Consider the following 19,392-nt stretch of genomic DNA (forward strand, 5'->3'; position numbering starts at 1 on the left):
AGAAGCGCTTCCTGTTCTACCGGGAAAAAAGATGGCGGCTGTTTACCGAAGTTGCGAGATCGAAACTTTATGAAAATGAATCGTAATAAAGCGCACCGGGTTATAAGGCGCACTGTCAGCTTTTGAGAACATTTGTGGTTTTTAGGTGCGCCTTATAGTGCGGAAAATACGGTACTTGTAGTATGTACTTAGGTGTGTTAGGGTGAGTATATCAAGTGCTCCTTTTCTTCGAACAATAGGTGGTCAAAAACTTCCCCTGAGCTCATTAAAAAAAATATGGAGTTGATCATGTGGGACTTTTTCACTCACTATGTTTTCATGCACTAAATTAGTCTGATTTCTCAAATAGTTCGGTTTTCTGTATTTTCAAACCTCAGTGTGAAGTCCAAGTGTCCTTGCACTTTTACCTGTAATGCACCTGTAATGCGACGGCTGGTCATACATTGTGTGCCTCCCGTACACTGGGGAGATGCTGATTTTCCTTAACTGTATTGCTTTTCTGGTTGACCTATGACGTCAAAACAAAAACAAAGATACCTTTCTTTGCGTCCATGTCGCTCTTTACGACCGCAGACATGGACAAGTCAACATACGAGTTATTTTTGTACATGATATCCGCTGTAATGTCGGCACATATGACAAATATTACTTATATAATGGCTGTGCTGATGTTAATCATCAGACACCATTGAGCACTAATCTGAGATTGTGTCTGTTCGTCGTTGTTAGGGTTCTGTGATCTGAGAGATGTTCAGCAGGGACTACTGTTATTGTCCCTGTTGTCTTTAGGGACAAGCTATTTAGTTCAAAATTTAAAATCTTACATGGGTTAGCAGTCTAATCAATAGCCATGACTGACATTTTATAGCATTGTTTGTCAATAACCGCAATTTTATTTTAATGCATTTGAATCTCAAGATTTTTGGACTGCACTGCTTACAAACCCAAAGAGCAGACCGCAGACAATAAGGAACAATTTGGTGGTATTCATTTATGTAATTATAATGAACTATTACTATTCTTAGTTATAATGAATTTTAAAAGTACAGCATGTACTTTTACTGCCACTTAGTGTCTACCTTTAAGAGTGTGTGGTATAAAACGTGTAAAACATCAATACAGTATTTGACATCCTGTATTTTTTTTAGTTAAGGTTACAAGGAACACTTAAAACATTGATAAGAAATTCATAAAATCACAAGTTGATTTAATGTCACAGGGAAAAAAAACAAAAAGTAGTATTTTACACAGGTTTTTCTACTGTTAAGTTATGATCAGGGGCTTTAAATACGGTTGGAAAACTCACCCAATCTAACTTAGAACTACCAAATGCAATCAACATAACTTGTATTGTTCACTTCTAAAGTTAGGAGTGTGCTTTGTTTTCAACACGCTCATTTTCCACACTGAATTATATATGATAAAGACTGATGACTAAGGTTCTTTTTTTACTGGAACTTAATCTTTAACTTATCATCACATGGGCACACATCAGAGAGGTCCCTGACATGTCGTACATCATCGAAGCTGAATGTTTGCTGCATCCTGCCTTTGTTGTTAAGGTTAATACCAAACCCTAGCATATAGACTTATGTATAATAGTTAATTATTGGTTGGAACATACATGGAGGGAAAATATTTCACCAAGCAAGTTGAGGGATTAAGGGGAAATTTGATACATTTTGTAAATTAACATTTGTAAAAAAAAATATAGGTCGATATACGCAAAGTAAGCCAAGACACACATGTTCCTGGTTGCCAAACAGTTTGTCCTTATAGGCCAGCCCTGTCCTGTGAACAGCACTTGCTTGGTCTTTGTAGTGGTTTTCAGTAAGCGTTGGTTTACGTATTGTGTATACTTACTAGCAGCACTAGTTTATGTTTGTATATACAATTACATCTCTACCTACATTCCACCAGATGTTCCCTGGATCCTGGGGTCCCGTTGCAAGCAACACATCCTGCTCCTGACACTTATACTGTGTGTGCTGTATAAAATAGTGTTTTAAATTAAACTGGTCTGGAAAGGTACCTTGGTATTGTACAATGCTAAGTTTTCAAATAATACAGAATAGTGCCGCTAATAGCTAGCTGGCAACTAGCACGGTATTCGCTACCTGGCAATTTGAACGCTAATCGCTAGTTATCTTAAAAGATAACATGAATATAATGACACAATTATTTGGCACTGTGAGAAGGGTGGCCATGTCACTGCAAACTACACTAAGGTGTGGTGGATACATACATACATAAACATACATACGTGTATATGTATACACACAACTAAACGCACACACACACACATACATATATACACGTATATATACACACACACACACACATAAACATACATGTATATATGTATGTATATGTATATATATATATATATATATATATATATATATATATGTATATATATATATATATACATATATACTTACTGTATATATATATATATATATATACAAACCCTGTTTCCATATGAGTTGGGAAATTGTGTTAGATGTAATATAAACGGAACACAATAATTTGCAAATCATTTTCAACCCATATTCAATTGAATATGCTACAAAGACAACATATTTGATGTTCAAACTGATAAACATTTTTTTTTTGCAAATAATCATTAACTTTAGAATTTGATGCCAGCAACACGTGAGAAAGAAGTTGGGAAAGGTGGCAATAAATACTGATAAAGTTGAGGAATGCTCATCAAACACTTATTTGGAACATCCCACAGGTGTGCAGGCTAATTGGGAACAGGTGGGTGCCATGATTGGGTATAAAAACAGCTTCCCAAAAAATGCTCAGTCTTTCACAAGAAAGGATGGGGCGAGGTACACCCCTTTGTCCACAACTGTGTGAGCAAATAGTCAAACAGTTTAAGAACAACGTTTCTCAAAGTGCATTTGCAAGAAATTTTGGGATTTCAACATCTACGGTCCATAATATCATCAAAAGGTTCAGAGAATCTGCAGAAATCACTCCACGTAAACCAACATTGAATGACCGTGACCTTCGATCCCTCAGACGACACTGTACCAAAAACCAACATCAATCTCTAAAGGATATCACCACATGGGCTCAGGAACACTTCAGAAAACCACTGTCACTAAATACAGTTTGTCGTTACATCTGTAAGTGCAAGTTAAACTACAATGCAAAGCGAAAGCCATTTATCAACAACATACAGAAACACCGCAGGCTTCTCTGGGCCCGAGATCATCTAAGATGGACTCATGCAAAGTGGAAAAGTGTTCTGTGATCTGACGAGTCCACATTTCAAATTGTTTTTGGAAATATTCAACATTGTGTCTTATACGGATCAAAGGGGAAGTGAACCATCCAGACTGTTATCGACGCAAAGTTCAAAAGCCAGCATCTGTGATGGTATGGAGGTGCATTAATGCCCAAGGCACGGGAAACTTACACATCTGTGAAGGCACCATTAATGCTGAAAGGTACATACAGGTTTTGGAACAACATATGCTGCTATCTAAGCGCCGTCTTTTTCATGGACGCCCCTGCTTATTTCAGCAAGACAATGCCAAGCCACATTCAGCACGTGTTACAACAGCGTGGCTTCGTAAAAAAAGAGTGCGGTACTTTCCTGGCTCGCCTGCAGTCCAGACCTGTCTCCCATCGAAAATGTGTGGCGCATTATGAAGCGTAAAATATGACAGCGGAGACCCCGGACTGTTGAACGACTGAAGCTCTACATAAAACAAGAATGGGAAATAATTCCACTTTCAAAGCTTCAACAATTAGTTTCCTCAGTTCCCAATCGTTTATTTAGTGTTGTTAAAAGAAAAGGTGATGCAACACAGTGGTGAACATGCCCTTTCCCAACTACTTTGGCACGTGTTGCAGCCATGAAATTCTAAATTAATTATTATTTGCAAAAAAAAAAAAATGTATGAGTTTGAACATCAAAAATCTTGTCTTTGTAGTGCATTCAACTGAATATGGGTTGAAAAGGATTTGCAAATCATTGTATTCCGTTTATATTTACATCTAACACAATTTCCCAACTCATATGGAAATGGGGTTTGTACATACACACACACATATGTATATGTATGTAGATGTGTATATATATATATATATATATATATATATATATATATATATATATATATACATACATTTATATACACACACATGTATATACATGTATATTTATATACATATACATATATACATATGCATACATATATATATATATATATATATATATATATATACATATATATAACATGTCCAAAATTAAACTCATGTAATTAATCACAAAAAAGTATCGCATTAATCATGCACTTTATTTTTAACCGTACAATCTCTTTACTTTAACAACTATATGATCAGTGAACACATCAATGGCAACATCAGTATAAAAATAAGTGAGGAGACACCAATTGGTGTGTTTGCTGGGAAATTTTACTCCAAAATACAGCCTGAAAGAACTTTAGATACAACTGTTACCAAGTTGTGTGCAAATAAATGACATGCATTCAAGTAATACTTTTAAAAACGTTCCTGGGTAACATTTTGGCAACAAAATTGCATTTGTGTACACATATTGGGATCTTTTCTTGAGCTAATTTCAATTATGCAAGCGAGTAATCACCTATGATTAATCATTTTATCCATCCATTTTCTACCGCTTGTCCCTTTTGGGCTCGCAGGGGGTGCTGGTCATGATTAATCCAAATTTCAAAATGTGATTATCTGATTGAAAAAAATAATAATTTGATATCCCTAATATAAATTAATTTAAATATATTTAAAAAAAATTATAGTCAACCAAAAATGTCATGGGCCTTCGCAGACCACCTATTGAAAATCTCTGTGTTAAGATATTTAAATAAAACATCAACATCTAATCTTTGTGTTATAGGTAAATACAAACATTAGAATAATATTTAATAAAAATTCTAATTGATAATAAATTCATTAAATTAGTGCGTGTGTATTATCTGCTGGTCACTTAAGAGCGTTTCATTCTTGAATCCGCCATCCTGGGTAGCGACCGGACCGCTGTTTTGAGAGTTCAACTGCGTTCGCATTGTTTTCGTCGCCACTATACTCATGAAGTCAAACACGTATCCTAGTTTATTCAGAACATCGAAACTTTCAGATTGGACAAGTACTTACGCCACAAAGCTCTGACAAAATGTAACACATTTACACTCTATAAAACTTCCCTGCAACCAATCTATAGTGAGTAAAAACTTCATTGGAACGCTTTTTTAAGTACCGTATTTTCCGCACTATAAGGCGCACCTAAAAACCACAATTTTTCTCAAAAGCTGACAGTGCGCCTTATAACCCGGTGCGCTTTATTACGATTCATTTTCATAAAGTTTCGATCTCGCAACTTCGGTAAACATCCGCCATCTTTTTTCCCGGTAGAACAGGAAGCGCTTCTTCTTCTACGCAAGCAACCGCCAAGGAAAGCACCCGCCCCCATAGAACAGGAAGCGCTTCTTCTTCTACTGTAAGCAACCACCCGCCCCCGGAAGAAGAAGAAAAAACGCGCGGATATCACCGTACGTTTCATTTCCTGTTTACATCTGTAAAGACCACAAAATGGCTCCTACTAAGCGACAAGGATCCGGTTCATAAAAAGACGCAATCTCTCCATCCGCACACGGATTACTACCGTATTTCACAGCAACTGATATTCCTGTGAACCGCACTGTGGAACGGGAGCACGTACGGTGAATATTCGCACCACAGGGAATGAGAAGTCATCCTTCACTGTGGTTCTAGCTTGCCATGCTAACTTCCACCCATGGTGATATTCAAAAGGAAGACCTTGCCAAAAGAGACCTTTCCAGCCGGCGTCATCATAAAAGCTAACTCGAAGGGATGGATGGATGAAGAAAAGATGAGCGAGTGGTTAAGGGAAGTTTACGCGAAGAGGCCGGGTGGCTTTTTTCACACAGCTCCGAAGGCGAACACACCTTCACTAAGACGGGCAGACAGCGCCGGACGACATACGCCAACATTTGCCAGTGGATCGTAAATGCCTGGGCAGATATTTCGGTCACAACTGTGGTCCGAGCTTTCCGGAAGGCAGGATTCACAGAACTACTGGACAATAACAGCGACACTGACTCCGATGATTTCGACGAGACGGAACCGGCCATTTTGGATCCCACGCTTGCGCAACTTTTCAATTCGGACACCGAAGACGAAGAATTCGAAGGATTTACGAATGAAGAATAACTTCAGAAGGTGAGCGCTATGTTTATTTTGTGTGTTGTGACATTAACGTTCGAGCAACATTATGTTGCTATTGCTCTACACCATTTTGAATTTTACTATGTTTGTGATTGCACATTTGCGTACATTTTGGGACAGAGTTGTTAGAACGCTGGTTTTCAATATATTATTAAAGTTTGACTGAACTATCTGACTGTTTTTTTGACATTCCCTTTAGCGCAGCGTAGGCGCGGCTTATAATCCGGGGCGGCTTATTGGTGGACAAAGTTATGAAATATGTAATTCATTGAAGGTGCGGCTAATAATCCGGTGCGCCTTATAGTGCGGAAAATACGGTATATGTGAGTCTGCCAAATATCATTCAAATTGATAGATTCACACACTGATTTTTTGGACTCGACGACTTCCTCTTCCTTGTCGCTGTGTCACAAGTCGAGTCAGACCAATCATGTTTATGTAGATTTTCGGTCACTGAAAATTTTGATTTCATGAATTTGATAAATTAAAAATATACATGAGCTGTGAAACCTTTTTTTTTTTTTGCTTTGTTTAAACACCTTTAACCTTTTTAAATGGGGTAAATATTTAGAAAGTTATGACATTTTTAACAAAAAATATCACACCTAAAATATTGAGCCCCATTGACTTCCGCCCGGATGCAGCTGAGATAGGCTCCAGCACCCCCGCGACCCCGAAAGTGGATGGATGGATTTTGTATTAAAGAGGTTGACCATATATTAGTGTATTTCCATCGGGTAAAAAAATTCATAACTTTCTTAATATTTCATCCATTGTCTTCCGCTTATCCGAGGTCGGGTCGCGGGGGCAGCAGCCTAAGCAGAGAAGCCCAGACTTCCCTCTCCCCAGCCAATTTGTCCAGCTCCTCCCGGGGGATCCCATGGCGTTCCCAGGCCAGCCAGGAGACATAGTCTTTCCAATGTGTCCTGGGCCTTCCCCGTGGCGTCCAGCCGGTCGGACGTGCTCTAAACACCTCCCTCGGGAGGAGTTCGGGTGGCATCCTGACCAGATGCCCGAACCACCTCATCTGGCTCCTCTCGATGTGGAGGAGCAAAGGCTTTACTTCTCACCCTATGATCTTGTCCTTCGGTCATAACCCAAAGCTCATGACCATAGGTGAGGATGGGAATGTAAATTGACCGGTAAATTGAGAGCTTTGCCTTCCGGCTCAGCTCCTTCTTCACCACAACGGATCGATACAGCGTCCGCATTACTGAAGACGCCGCACCGATCCGCCTGTCAATTTCACGATCCACTCTTCCCTCGTACTTGAACTCCTCCACATGGGGCAAGATCTCCTCCCGAACTCGGAGATGGCACTCCACCCTTTCCCGGGAGAGAACCATGGACTTGGGAGGTGCTGATTCTCATCCCAGTTGCTTCACACTCGGCTTCGAAACGATCCACAAGAAAATGACACTTATATCACTGAAATCGGCCCTGCGGTGAGGTGGCGACTTGTCCAGGGTGTAACCCACCTTCCGCCCGAATGCAGCTGAGATAGGCTACAGCGACCCCCGCGACCCCAAAAGGGACAAGCGGTAGAAAATTGATGGATGGATGGATCACTGAAATCGTCTTAACAAGACTGATTAATCAATCATTCAAAGTTTATTTATATAGCCCTAAATCACGAGTGTCTCAAAGGGCTGCATAAGCCACAGCCCTCGGCTCAGATCCCACACATTATAGTTTTATCAAATTAATGATATTTTTTTAAATAATTTTAGACACATACATACATTATTTTCTTTACCATAACTGTTAATTTGATATTAACACACCAAGGGCCAATAACAAACTCGATGTGGGCCTAAAATTGCCTCTGCGTTGCAATTTAGAAACCACTGTTGTTACTCTCGGCAGGGTCCTTGAGGGTGCATGGGAGTTTGCCCAACCAGTCTACATGTGCTTTGTGGACTTGGAGAAGGCATTCGACCGTGTCCCTCGGGAAGTCCTGTGGGGAGTGCTCAGAGAGTATGGGGTTTCGGACTGTCTGATTGTGGCGGTCCGCTCCCTGTATGATCAGTGTCAGAGCTTGGTTCGCATTGCCGGCAGTAAGTCGGACACGTTTCCGGTGAGGGTTGGACTCCGCCAAGGCTGCCCTTTGTCACCCATTCTGTTCATAACTTTTATGGACAGAATTTCTAGGCGCAGTCAAGGCGTTGAGGGGATCCGGTTTGGTGGCTGCAGGATTAGGTCTCTGCTTTTTGCAGATGATTTGGTCCTGATGGCTTCATCTGGCCAGGATCTTCAGCTCTCACTGGATCGGTTCGCAGCTGAGTGTGAAGCGACTGGGATGAGAATCAGCACCTCCAAGTCCGAGTCCATGGTTCTCGCCCGGAAAAGGGTGGAGTGCCATCTCCGGGTTGGGGAGGAGATCTTGCCCCAAGTGGAGGAGTTCAAGTACCTCGGAGTCTTGTTCACGAGTGAGGGAAGAGTGGATCGTGAGATCGACAGGCGGATCGGTGCGGCGTCTTCAGTAATGCGGACGCTGTATCGATCCGTTGTGGGGAAGAAGGAGCTGAGCCGGAAGGCAAAGCTCTCAATTTACCGGTCGATCTACGTTCCCATCCTCACCTATGGTCATGAGCTTTGGGTTATGACCGAAAGGACAAGATCACGGGTACAAGCGGCCGAAATGAGTTTCCTCCGCCGGGTGGCGGGGCTCTCCCTTAGAGATAGGGTGAGAAGCTCTCTCATCCGGGGGGAGCTCAAAGTAAAGCCGCTGCTCCTCCACATCGAGAGGAGCCAGATGAGGTGGTTCGGGCATCTGGTCAGGATGCCACCAGAGCGCCTCCCTAAGGAGGTGTTTAGGGCATGTCCGACCGGTAGGAGGCCACGAGGAAGACCCAGGACACGTTGGGAAGACTATGTCTCCCGGCTGGCCTGGGAACACCTCGGGATCCTCCGGAAGGAGCTGGACGAAGTGGCTGGGGAGAGGGAAGTCTGGGCTTCCCTGCTTAGGCTGCTGCCCCCGCGACCCGACCTCGGATAAGCGGAAGAAGATGGATGGATGGATGTTGTTTTCCTACCAACAAATATACGAAACAATAATTTCGTAATCGATTGTCGTCATCAGTCATCCGTTTTTGGCTTTTAACCGATAGTTCTTTCAGTTAAATTCCAGGTACAATAATAACCGATGAGAAGTTTGACCGTATCGATGATGATGATGGCGATAATCGTAAATGATAACGGAAAAGTTGAAGACGACGACGTGAACCCCTTCGTCAGTTGCAGCCTTTTCAAGATGCGAAAACAAGTTACATTCCGCTCAAAACATTGTTCTCGGCGATGAAGTAGATTAAAAAGCATGTCAGACGTAGAACCAAAAACACAACATTTGGATTATTTATAACTCACCAAATAATAAAGTAGGAGCTGCTGCTCGTGTTGATGGTTGCCTTCTAAAAACGGTACAATGATGCATTCACGTTCCCTCGTGCATTGTAACATCGCCGCCAAGGTTTGATTCGGGTCCGTGTTTGCCATCGTACAATTGTGTTACGGGCATACGACTCCTAACGTAACGCTGTGTAAAGTGTAACTACACACGATCAGATTTCATTAAACTTCGTGCCAACATTACTTGCGGGTTTTAAAATAAACATTGAAAGAATTTCCGGGAGACCGTGAAGGCGTCTGTAGTCATTGGGGCGGGTCAAGCAGCAGGACGGAAGGGTGTTGTTTGACAAGATGAAAAGTTGAGTCAGTTTGTTTTTGTATTTACTTTGATTATTATTTTCAACTGTTTGTAAATGTTGAAATTTATAAATAAAGGTTTATAAAAAAAAAAAAAAAAAGTTTGTTGTAATTAATACTGCACTGTTTTTGTACTTATTTTGATTATAATTTCTCAATTGTTTGTAAATGTTACAATTTATAAATAAAGGTTTATAAAATAAAAAATAAATAAATAAAAGAATAAAAAGAATAAAGTTAAGTCAGTGTCACTTCAGAACTTTGACGACAATATAACGTGATTATGACATGACTGAACGTTAATGTTGGTGTCAAACATTTACATTGACTACAAAAGCGTGGTCGTAGATCACCACATCGTATCTTAACATCAGGCATCCTCTAATTCAGTGGTTCTAAACCACCTCTGAAAACACTTGGCTCTCCAAGTACCACCATAATGACCAACATTAAAATACAGTAGCATTGTAAGCCTAAGTATTCATTAAAACAAGGCAGAGGTTGTATATAACAAGTATGTTTAACATGTTTGGCAATGCAACATTACACACATTTTGAACAGCAACACTGTTTGAATATAGAGGGCTTCAGATTGCTAGCTAAAGTAAAAGTTAAAGTACCAATGATTGTCACACGCACACTAGGTGTGGCAAAATTATTCTCTGCATTTGACCCATCACCCTTGATCACCCCCTGGGAGGTGAGGGGAGCAGTGAGCAGCAGCAGTGGCCACACCTGGGAATCATTTTTGGTGATTTAACCCCCAACTCCAACCCTTGATGCTGAGTGCCAAGCAGGGAGATAATGGGTCCCATTTTTTTTTATAGTCTTTGGTATGACTCGGCCGGGGTTTGAACTCACAACCTACCTGATCTCAGGGCGGACACTCTAACCAATAGGCCACTGAGTACCGTATTTCCTTGAATTAGCGCCGTGTGGTAATTCATTTAAAACCTCTTCTCACTCCGGCGCTTACCAAAGGCATGCGGTAAATTTAGGCATGCGCTTATAAATTTGAGTGTGATGTAAGGATACCATCATGACATCGCTTAATGCCGCAATAAAATTTAAAGCACAATGAATCATCCCTTCTTTTTGTTTGGGTCCGAAAAGGCAATTAACATTATTACCGCCTGTTAGCAGGTTTTCTTAACTCATGATTTGTTTCTGAAATGTTACTCGTACAACTGCATCAAAATGATTCATATAATATGACAAGCGCAGCTATATTAATAAAACATTTTTTCAAAATTAAGCGCTTTGAAAGACGTAACTCCAACAACAAAAAATCAGCTCTCCACCACTACAAACTATCCATCCATCCATCCATCTTCTTCCGCTTATCCGAGGTCGGGTCGCGGGGGCAGCAGCCTAAGCAGGGAAGCCCAGACTTCCCTCTCCCCAGCCACTTCTTCCAGCTCTTCCTGTGGGACCCCGAGGCGTTCCCAGGCCAGCCGGGAAACATAGTCTTCCCAACGTGTCCTGGGTCTTCCCCGCGGCCTCCTACTGGTCGGACGTGCCCTAAACACCTCACTAGGGAGGCGTTCGGGTGGCATCCTGATCAGATGCCCGAACCACCTCATCTGGCTCCTCTCGATGTGGAGGAGCAGCGGCTTTACTTTGAGCTCCTCCCGGATGGCAGAGCTTCTCACCCTATCTCTAAGGGAGAGCCCCGCCACCCGGCGGAGGAAACTCATTTCGGCCGCTTGTACCCGTGATCTTGTCCTTTCGGTCATAACCCAAAGTTCATGACCATAGGTGAGGATGGGAACGTAGATCGACCGGTAAATTGAGAGCTTTGCCTTCCGGCTCAGCTCCTTCTTCACCACAACGGATCGATACAGCGTCCGCATTACTGAAGACGCCGCACCGATCCGCCTGTCAATCTCACGATCCACTCTTCCCTCACTCGTGAACAAGACTCCGAGGTACTTTAACTCCTCCACTTGGGGCAAGATCTCCTCCCCAACCCGGAGATGGCACTCCACCCTTTTCCGGGCGAGAACCATGGACTCGGACTTGGAGGTGCTGATTCTCATCCCAGTCGCTTCACACTCAGCTGCAAACCGATCCAGTGAGAGCTGAAGATCCTGGCCAGATGAAGCCATCAGGACCACATCATCTGCAAAAAGCAGAGACCTAATCCTGCAGCCACCAAACCAGATCCCCTCAACGCCTTGACTGCGCCTAGAAATTCTGTCCATAAAAGTTATGAACAGAATCGGTGACAAAGGGCAGCCTTGGCGGAGTCCAACCCTCACTGGAAACGTGTCCGACTTACTACCGGCAATGCGGACCAAGCTCTGGTACTGATCATAAAGGGAGCGGACTGCCACAATCAGACAGTCCGATACCCCATACTCTCTGAGCACTCCCCACAGGACTTCCTGAGGGACACGGTCAAATGCCTTCTCCAAGTCCACAAAACACATGTAGACTGGTTGGGCAAACTCCCATGCACCCTCAAGGACCCTGCCGAGAGTATAGAGCTGGTCCACAGTTCCACGACCAGGACGAAAACCACACTGTTCCTCCTGAATCCGAGGTTCGACTATCCGGCGTAGCCTCCTCTCCAGTACACCTGAATAGACCTTACCGGGAAGGCTGAGGAGTGTGATCCCACGATAGTTAGAACACACCCTCCGGTTCCCCTTCTTAAAGAGAGGAACCACCACCCCGGTCTGCCAATCCAGTGGTACCGCCCCCGATGTCCACGCGATGCTGCAGAGTCTTCTCAACCAAGACAGCCCCACAGCATCCAGAGCCTTAAGGAACCCCGGGCGGATCTCATCTACCCCGGGGCCTTGCCACCGAGGAGCTACAAACTACAAACTAACACAATATTAATAATAAGAATTGCAATTATATAAAACGTAGTAGGTACGTGACTTACCAAGCGGTAATTCTAGGCATATGCTAATTATTTTGTGAAACGAGTTTGACCCGGCGGTAAATCGAGGCATGCGCATACTATATACCCGCCGGCAATTCAAGGAAATACGGTAGGTTGCATTGCTCACGGTGGCGCTACATGTAATATTTCCTAGTTATTCAGTGGAAAAAAACATAGCACCGGCTGTAGCACGGTGGAGAAATACTGTGAGTCAAGAGATAAGAAATCCCTTTGTCGTTATAGAGCAAGTTGAGTTGGCCATACTCTTTCCATACACGGCTCTGACTAGTGGTACACATACCACAGTTTGAGAAATGCATCTACTTTTACATGAGTGCCAACTTTATAGAAAACATAACACAGTAGATTGTTACAAGCAAGTGATTTGATTCCTTCTTACAAATGTACATAATTGAAAAAAAATAAAATATGTAAACGTTAACAAAAATGCTCAGATGTGAATTCTACATTTAACATATTTATTATTGTGATTGTAGTTTGCATGATATCATGTTTTAGAATCAGAATCAGAAATACTTTAATAATCCCCAAGGGGAATTTAAGATTTTCAGCACAATCCCATTCAAGAGCAGACAAACATTACAGGGAGACAGAACAGGATCGCTGACGGGTCTGCCAACTTCCGGTGCCCCATAAAAAAAAGGTGAGAAACAGGTTAACGCTGGGGAGGGGGTGGGGGTTGTGAGAAAAAAATATATTCAGTCTAAGCCTTGGCCCCTGGAGAGGGGGTCCAGACTGAGGCCAAGGGGGAAAAACCCTCATAGCCATAGCACACATAAACATGTGTGTAAGAGGGAAACAACAAAGAACACATTAAAAGAGCAGAGCTGATGCAACCAGCCACTTCTACACACAGCCACAAAAGTTAAAAAAAAAACATACACTGTGGTGGCCTCTGCGGTGTTCCACGCCATTATTTGCTGGGGTGGGGTGAGCATGGCCAGAGACAGGAGCAGACCCAACAAAGCAACCGAGAGAGCCGACTCCACCCTCGGCCACCCACTAACTCTCAGCCAGTGTCCAGTCAGCATGGATGAGCGAGGATGCGTCTAAGGAGATCGAGGTGTACGATACACGCTCACTCAGCCAAGACACTGTGAAGCTTGTCCGTCCCGGCGCTCAGCCCTAGCTCCGCGGCCCTGTCTCTTCATCCGCATCTTCTCCAGTGCCTCCAAATGGACTCTGGTGTGGCAGAGACCCAGCAGCTGGTCTGCATGGTCAAAAGGCACCCGGGAGGCAGATCCAGAAGTTCACAAAAAAGCACTGCAGAACTCACGTAAGTGCCACCCCTTGTCACACAGTCCGAAAGGGTCCCGAACCAAAAGCCCCCCCCCAAAAAACCCATATGAAAACAAGAGGGAAACATCAGGAACACAAAAGGATGACACAAGAGCACAGAGCTCCTGCCAACAGCTGCCACTACAGTGGCGCCATCATGGGAAAAAAATTAAAATAATAATACAATTAAATAAAATTAAAAAATTTAAAAAAAGTTTACCAAATAGGTAACTGAAATATTTTGTTGTTAAACAATAACCATTTACAGAATGATGCAGTATTTAACTTGCAACTAATGTTATGTAGACCAGATTTTCTTAACCATTGATGGAAAAAAAAACTCTTCACAGCTGTGGTCTGTATGGACTACATTAGTACTCAGTTGTAATACACTTTTACACCACATGTGGCAGTAATGACAACATTACACAATCAGAAGTCTGCAGCTGAAGTCATAGAGAAGTGTCTTCAGCACAAAAATATGACTAAAGCGGTGAAGCTGTATTTTTAATTGTACTTAAATGTTATTGACAGTTTATTTAGGAAACACACACACACACACACACATATATATATATATATATGGGACGGCGTGGCGCAGTGGAAGAATGGCCGTGCGCGACCCGAGGGTCCCTGGTTCAATCCCCACCTAGTACCAACTTCGTCATGTCCGTTGTGTCCTGAGCAAGACACTTCACCCTTGCTCCTGATGGGTGCTGGTTAGCGCCTTGCATGGCAGCTCCCTCCATCAGTGTGTGAATGTGTGTGTGAATGGGTAAAATGTGGAAGTGGTGTTAAAGCGCTTTGAGTACCTTGAAGGTAGAAAAGCGCTATACAAGTACAACCCATTTATCATTTATATATATATATATATATATATATATATATACATATATATATAATACATTTGTAAAAATGTATTCATTTTATCACTTATTTATTTTTGTAATCAGCCTGGCCTAAGCCCTGATAATATTTGTGATTACACATATACACACACACACAATATATATATATATATATATATATATATATATATATATATATATATATAGTTATATAGTACAGGCCAAAAGTTTGGACACACATTCTCATTCAATGTGTTTTCTTTATTTCAATGACTATTTCATTGTAAAACTATGAATGAACACATGTTAACAAAAAAAGGTGAAATAACATGTATATTACATTTTTTTCAAAATGGCCAGCCTTTGCTCTGATTACTACTTTACACACTCTTGGCATTCTCTCGATGAGATTTAAGCACACCTGTGAAGTAATAACCATTTCAGGTGACTACCTCTTGAAGCTCATCGAGAGAATGCCAAGAGTGTGCAAAGCAGTAATCAGAGCAAAAGGGTGGCTATTTTGAAGAAACTAGAATATAAAACATGTTTTCAGTTATTTCTGTCACGGCGCATGCGCAGCCGGCACCTCCGCTAGAAGCGCGCCAGGACACGCCCTTGCTCCCTCTTCCCACTTCGCGGCCACACGCCTGCACGGCTGCAGGCAGTCAGCAATCAACGCACCTGGGTCTGATGAGGACAGAAGGAATAAAGGCCAGTGGACCCGAAGATCCAGTGCCGGAACGTAGTTCACTCTCCGTAGTAAGCACCCCGTCTCTGGTTTCCCTCTGCGTACTTGCTCTTTCTGTGCTTTCCCTTCTTATGTCCTCTGTGTTCCCCGCAGTGTTCCCTCTGTTTCCCGTGATCGAGCTGTGTGCCTTGACTTCCCACTGGATTCTGGACTGCCTCACTCGATCCTCGACCCCTGCTTGGACACGGACCTCGTCGCCTCTCTCCAGCCCCTGACCTCTTGCTTGCCTACGGACTGTCTACTTGCCTTGCCCCTCTGTTCTGAGGAAGAATTCATCCAAAACACACAACAAACTCTGGTAACATTTACATTGTTAATTCTACACATCGTCTTGTACAATTCACGTATAGTAACATACACACCCCAACACATCATCATCATCATCGGTTTCATATAAACCTATTGAACTGATCCCTGCCGTTGTGTCGTCTCCTTCCCGCGCCGTACGTAACAGTACGTTCCAGCCAAATATGTTGGAACCAGACGACACAGGCAGACTCAGTCTGCACCTCTGTCCCGACCGCCTAAGACACCTGATCTCGCGACCATGCAAGCGGTCCTTCAGGAACACCAGGCTCGGTTTTTCCACTTGGAAAACAAGCTGGAGGGCGCTTTCGTTAGGCTAGACAACCTTAGCCCGAGTCAGGCTCCGGAACCCGTGGCTAGCTCTAGTGCCACTGCAGCGGCTAGATCTTGGATCAACACTAAGATCCAGGAACCCAAGATTGCAAGCCCGAGACCCTTTGAGGGAGACTTTAAACTTTGTAGAGGGTTTTTGGTCCCGTGTGACCTCATATTTAAGCACCAACCCTCGCGCTATTCTTCAGACGGGGCGAAGATAGCCTTAATTTTTTCTTTACTGACGGGGAAGGTACTCAAGTGGGCCACCGCGGCCAAGGACAAGACTGTTGGCCTGGGCACCGACTACGCTGCCTTGCGGGCCGAGTTCCGGACGGTGTTTGATCACCTCGTTGATGGGGGGACTCGGCTGGTCGTCTGCACACCATCCAGCAGGGCTCCCGCTCGGTGGAAGCCTACACCCTCGAGTTCCGCACCCTTGCGGCAGACAGTGGATGGGACGACAGGGCTCTCCAGAGCGCGTTTGGACGAGGTCTGATGGAACAAGTCAAGGATGGCCTGCTGAGGGACAGACCCACCTCCTGCCGAGCCCTCATCGATCTTGCGCTCCTATTCGATCAGAGACTTGCGGAACAAGCAGTGCAGAGAGCGCATGGGGTCGCTAGCTTCACTTCCGCGGTCCAGCTCCGACCTACCTACCAGATGTCTTTCGTCCAACTGATACCTCCACTCGCACCTATGACGACTACTGAGCCCATGCAGTTGGGAAGAACGCGCTTAGTGACCGAGGAGAGAGAGACGATATAAGGCAGCGTCATTGTCTCTACTATGGCCTGGCAGGGCACATCATCCGCGACTGCCCGTCGAGGCCAAAAGGATCAGGCTCACCAGCAAAGGGGGTCCTGGTGAGCCATAGGTCTTTTCCCCAGAAGGAGGGATCCAGGTATGCTGTTCCCCGCCACACTGTCATGGAATGCCAGAACCGTGCGAGTGGTTGCCTACTTGAACTCCGCAGCGGACGAGAGTCTCCTCGATTATGAGTTCGCCCAGCAAGCTGGAATTCCGCTTGTTCCCTTGGACACTGTTCCTCCTGCGCAAGCCTTGGATGGACGCCCTTTGGGGCCCATAAAAGACCTCACAGAGCCCCTATCGCTGACCCTCTCGGGTAACCACGTGGAAACCATCAGTTTTTGGGTGCTGGACGCTCCCATCGCCCCTCTAGTCCTCGGGAGACAATGGCTGCGGCAGCACGACCCACACATCTCCTGGACCACTGTCTCCCCCGATCAGCAAAACCAGACCCATTATTCAGCACGCTGATTTAGCCCAGATACCTGTCATCTACCACAATCTCGCCGCTGTCTTTAGCCGGAACGCGCACTATCCCTGCCCCCTCACAGGCCCTATGACTGTGCCATCGAACTGCTGCCCAACGCTACCCTGCCGTTCAGCCGCTTGTACAACCTGTCACTCCCTGAGAAGGAAGCCATGAAGACCTACATCACTGAGTCCCTGGCTTCTGGAATAATCACACCTTCCAAGTCTCCGTTGGCTGCTGGAGTCTTTTTTGTAAGCAAGAAGGATGGCTAATTAAGACCGTGTATCGACTACCGGCATTTGAACAACATAACAGTCAAGAACAACTACCCTCAAGTAGCCTCTTGCCCCTGCTACTATCTTCACGAAACTGGACTTGAGGAACGCCTATCACTTGGTGTGGATCAAGGAGGGCGATGAGTGGAATACGGCCTTCAACACTCATTTAGGGCATTACGAGTACAAAATAATGCCCTTCGGACTCACCAATGCCCCAGCTGTCTTCCGGACTCTAGTCAATCACATCCTTAAGGACATGGTGGATCACTTCGTGGTTGTGTATCTTGATGATATTTTGATCTACTCTCGTAGCCTGCAGGAGCACCAACAGCACATCCGTCTCGTCCTGCAGCGCCTGCTGGAGAATTGTCTGTTCATCAAAGCTGAAAAGTGTGAGTTCCACGCACCTTCTTTGAGATTTTTGGGATTTGTGGTCGAGAGAGGCCACATCAGGGCTGACTCCAAGAAGGTCGAGGCAGTTATGGCTTGGCCACAGCCCTCCACCAGGACTGAACTAAGGAGGTTCCTGGGATTTGCTGGCTTCTACCGTCGTTTTATCCGTGACTTCAGCAAGGTAGCTGCACCATCACGTTCCCTCACCTCAACCATTACTCTCTTCCTGTGGACTCAAGAGGCCAGTAATGCCTTCGAGGGACTCAAGGAGAGCTTAATCTCCGTTCCTGTCCTCATCCACCCGGACTTGGACTGTGCCTTCTTGGTGGAGGTGAATGCATCAGACTTGGCGATCGGTGCTGTGCTTTCGCAACGCTCCAGGACGGACAATCTGGTTCACCCCTGTGCCTTCTTTTCCAGGCGACTCTCTCCGGCTGAGCGGAACTACGATGCAGGAAATAGGGAGATACTGGCGGTCCACGAGTCCTTGGCGGGATGGAGGCACTGGCTAGAAGGAGCCAAGCATCAGTTACAGATCCTGACTGACCATAGCAACCTGCTCCACATTCGCTCAGCCAGGAGATTGAACAACCGCCAAGTGAGATGGTCAGAGTTTTTTAGTCGTTTCAACTGTCTCCTCTCTTACAGACCGGGGTCTAAAAACACGAAGGCCGATGCCCTATCCAGGCAATTCATGGAGAAACCCGCCTGCACATCTGCAGCCAAACCTATCCTTCCTCCTGCTCGGATTGTGGGCATGGTCTCTTGGAAGATTGAGGACCAGGTTAAGACCGCGCTTCGCTCCAATCCAGGACCAGGTGGTGGACCTCCCAGCAAGCTGTTTGTCCACCGCGAGCTTCGATCCAGGGTCCTGGATTGGGGTCACTCCAGTATTTTCTCCTGTCATCCTGGGTTTCAACATACACTATCCTTCATACGACAAAATTTTTGGTGGCCATCCATGGCTGAGACACACGTGAGTTCATCGCCGCTTGTACCACCTGTTCCCGCAGCAAGGCCTCCCACAGACCTCCTGCTGGTCTCCTGTGCCCCCTGCCTATTCCTGCCCGTCCATGGTCTCACAACGC

At 44.6% G+C, this 19,392-nt stretch overlaps 1 protein-coding gene across 1 annotated transcript in view; it reads right to left on the minus strand.

The window, feature by feature from the left end:
• The window catches only part of klhdc3l (kelch domain containing 3-like), a 41,740-nt gene extending 31,872 nt beyond the window's left edge, over nt 1–9,868 (minus strand). The window contains exon 1 of the mRNA XM_061926320.1: nt 9,610–9,868. The gene's annotated coding sequence lies outside the window, so the exon portion shown is untranslated. The remainder of the gene's footprint in view (nt 1–9,609) is intronic.
• Between the last annotated feature and the right edge of the window lie 9,524 nt (nt 9,869–19,392).

This window comes from Nerophis lumbriciformis, linkage group LG31 (assembly GCF_033978685.3).
Source record: "Nerophis lumbriciformis linkage group LG31, RoL_Nlum_v2.1, whole genome shotgun sequence".
Classification (NCBI taxonomy): domain Eukaryota; kingdom Metazoa; phylum Chordata; class Actinopteri; order Syngnathiformes; family Syngnathidae; genus Nerophis; species Nerophis lumbriciformis.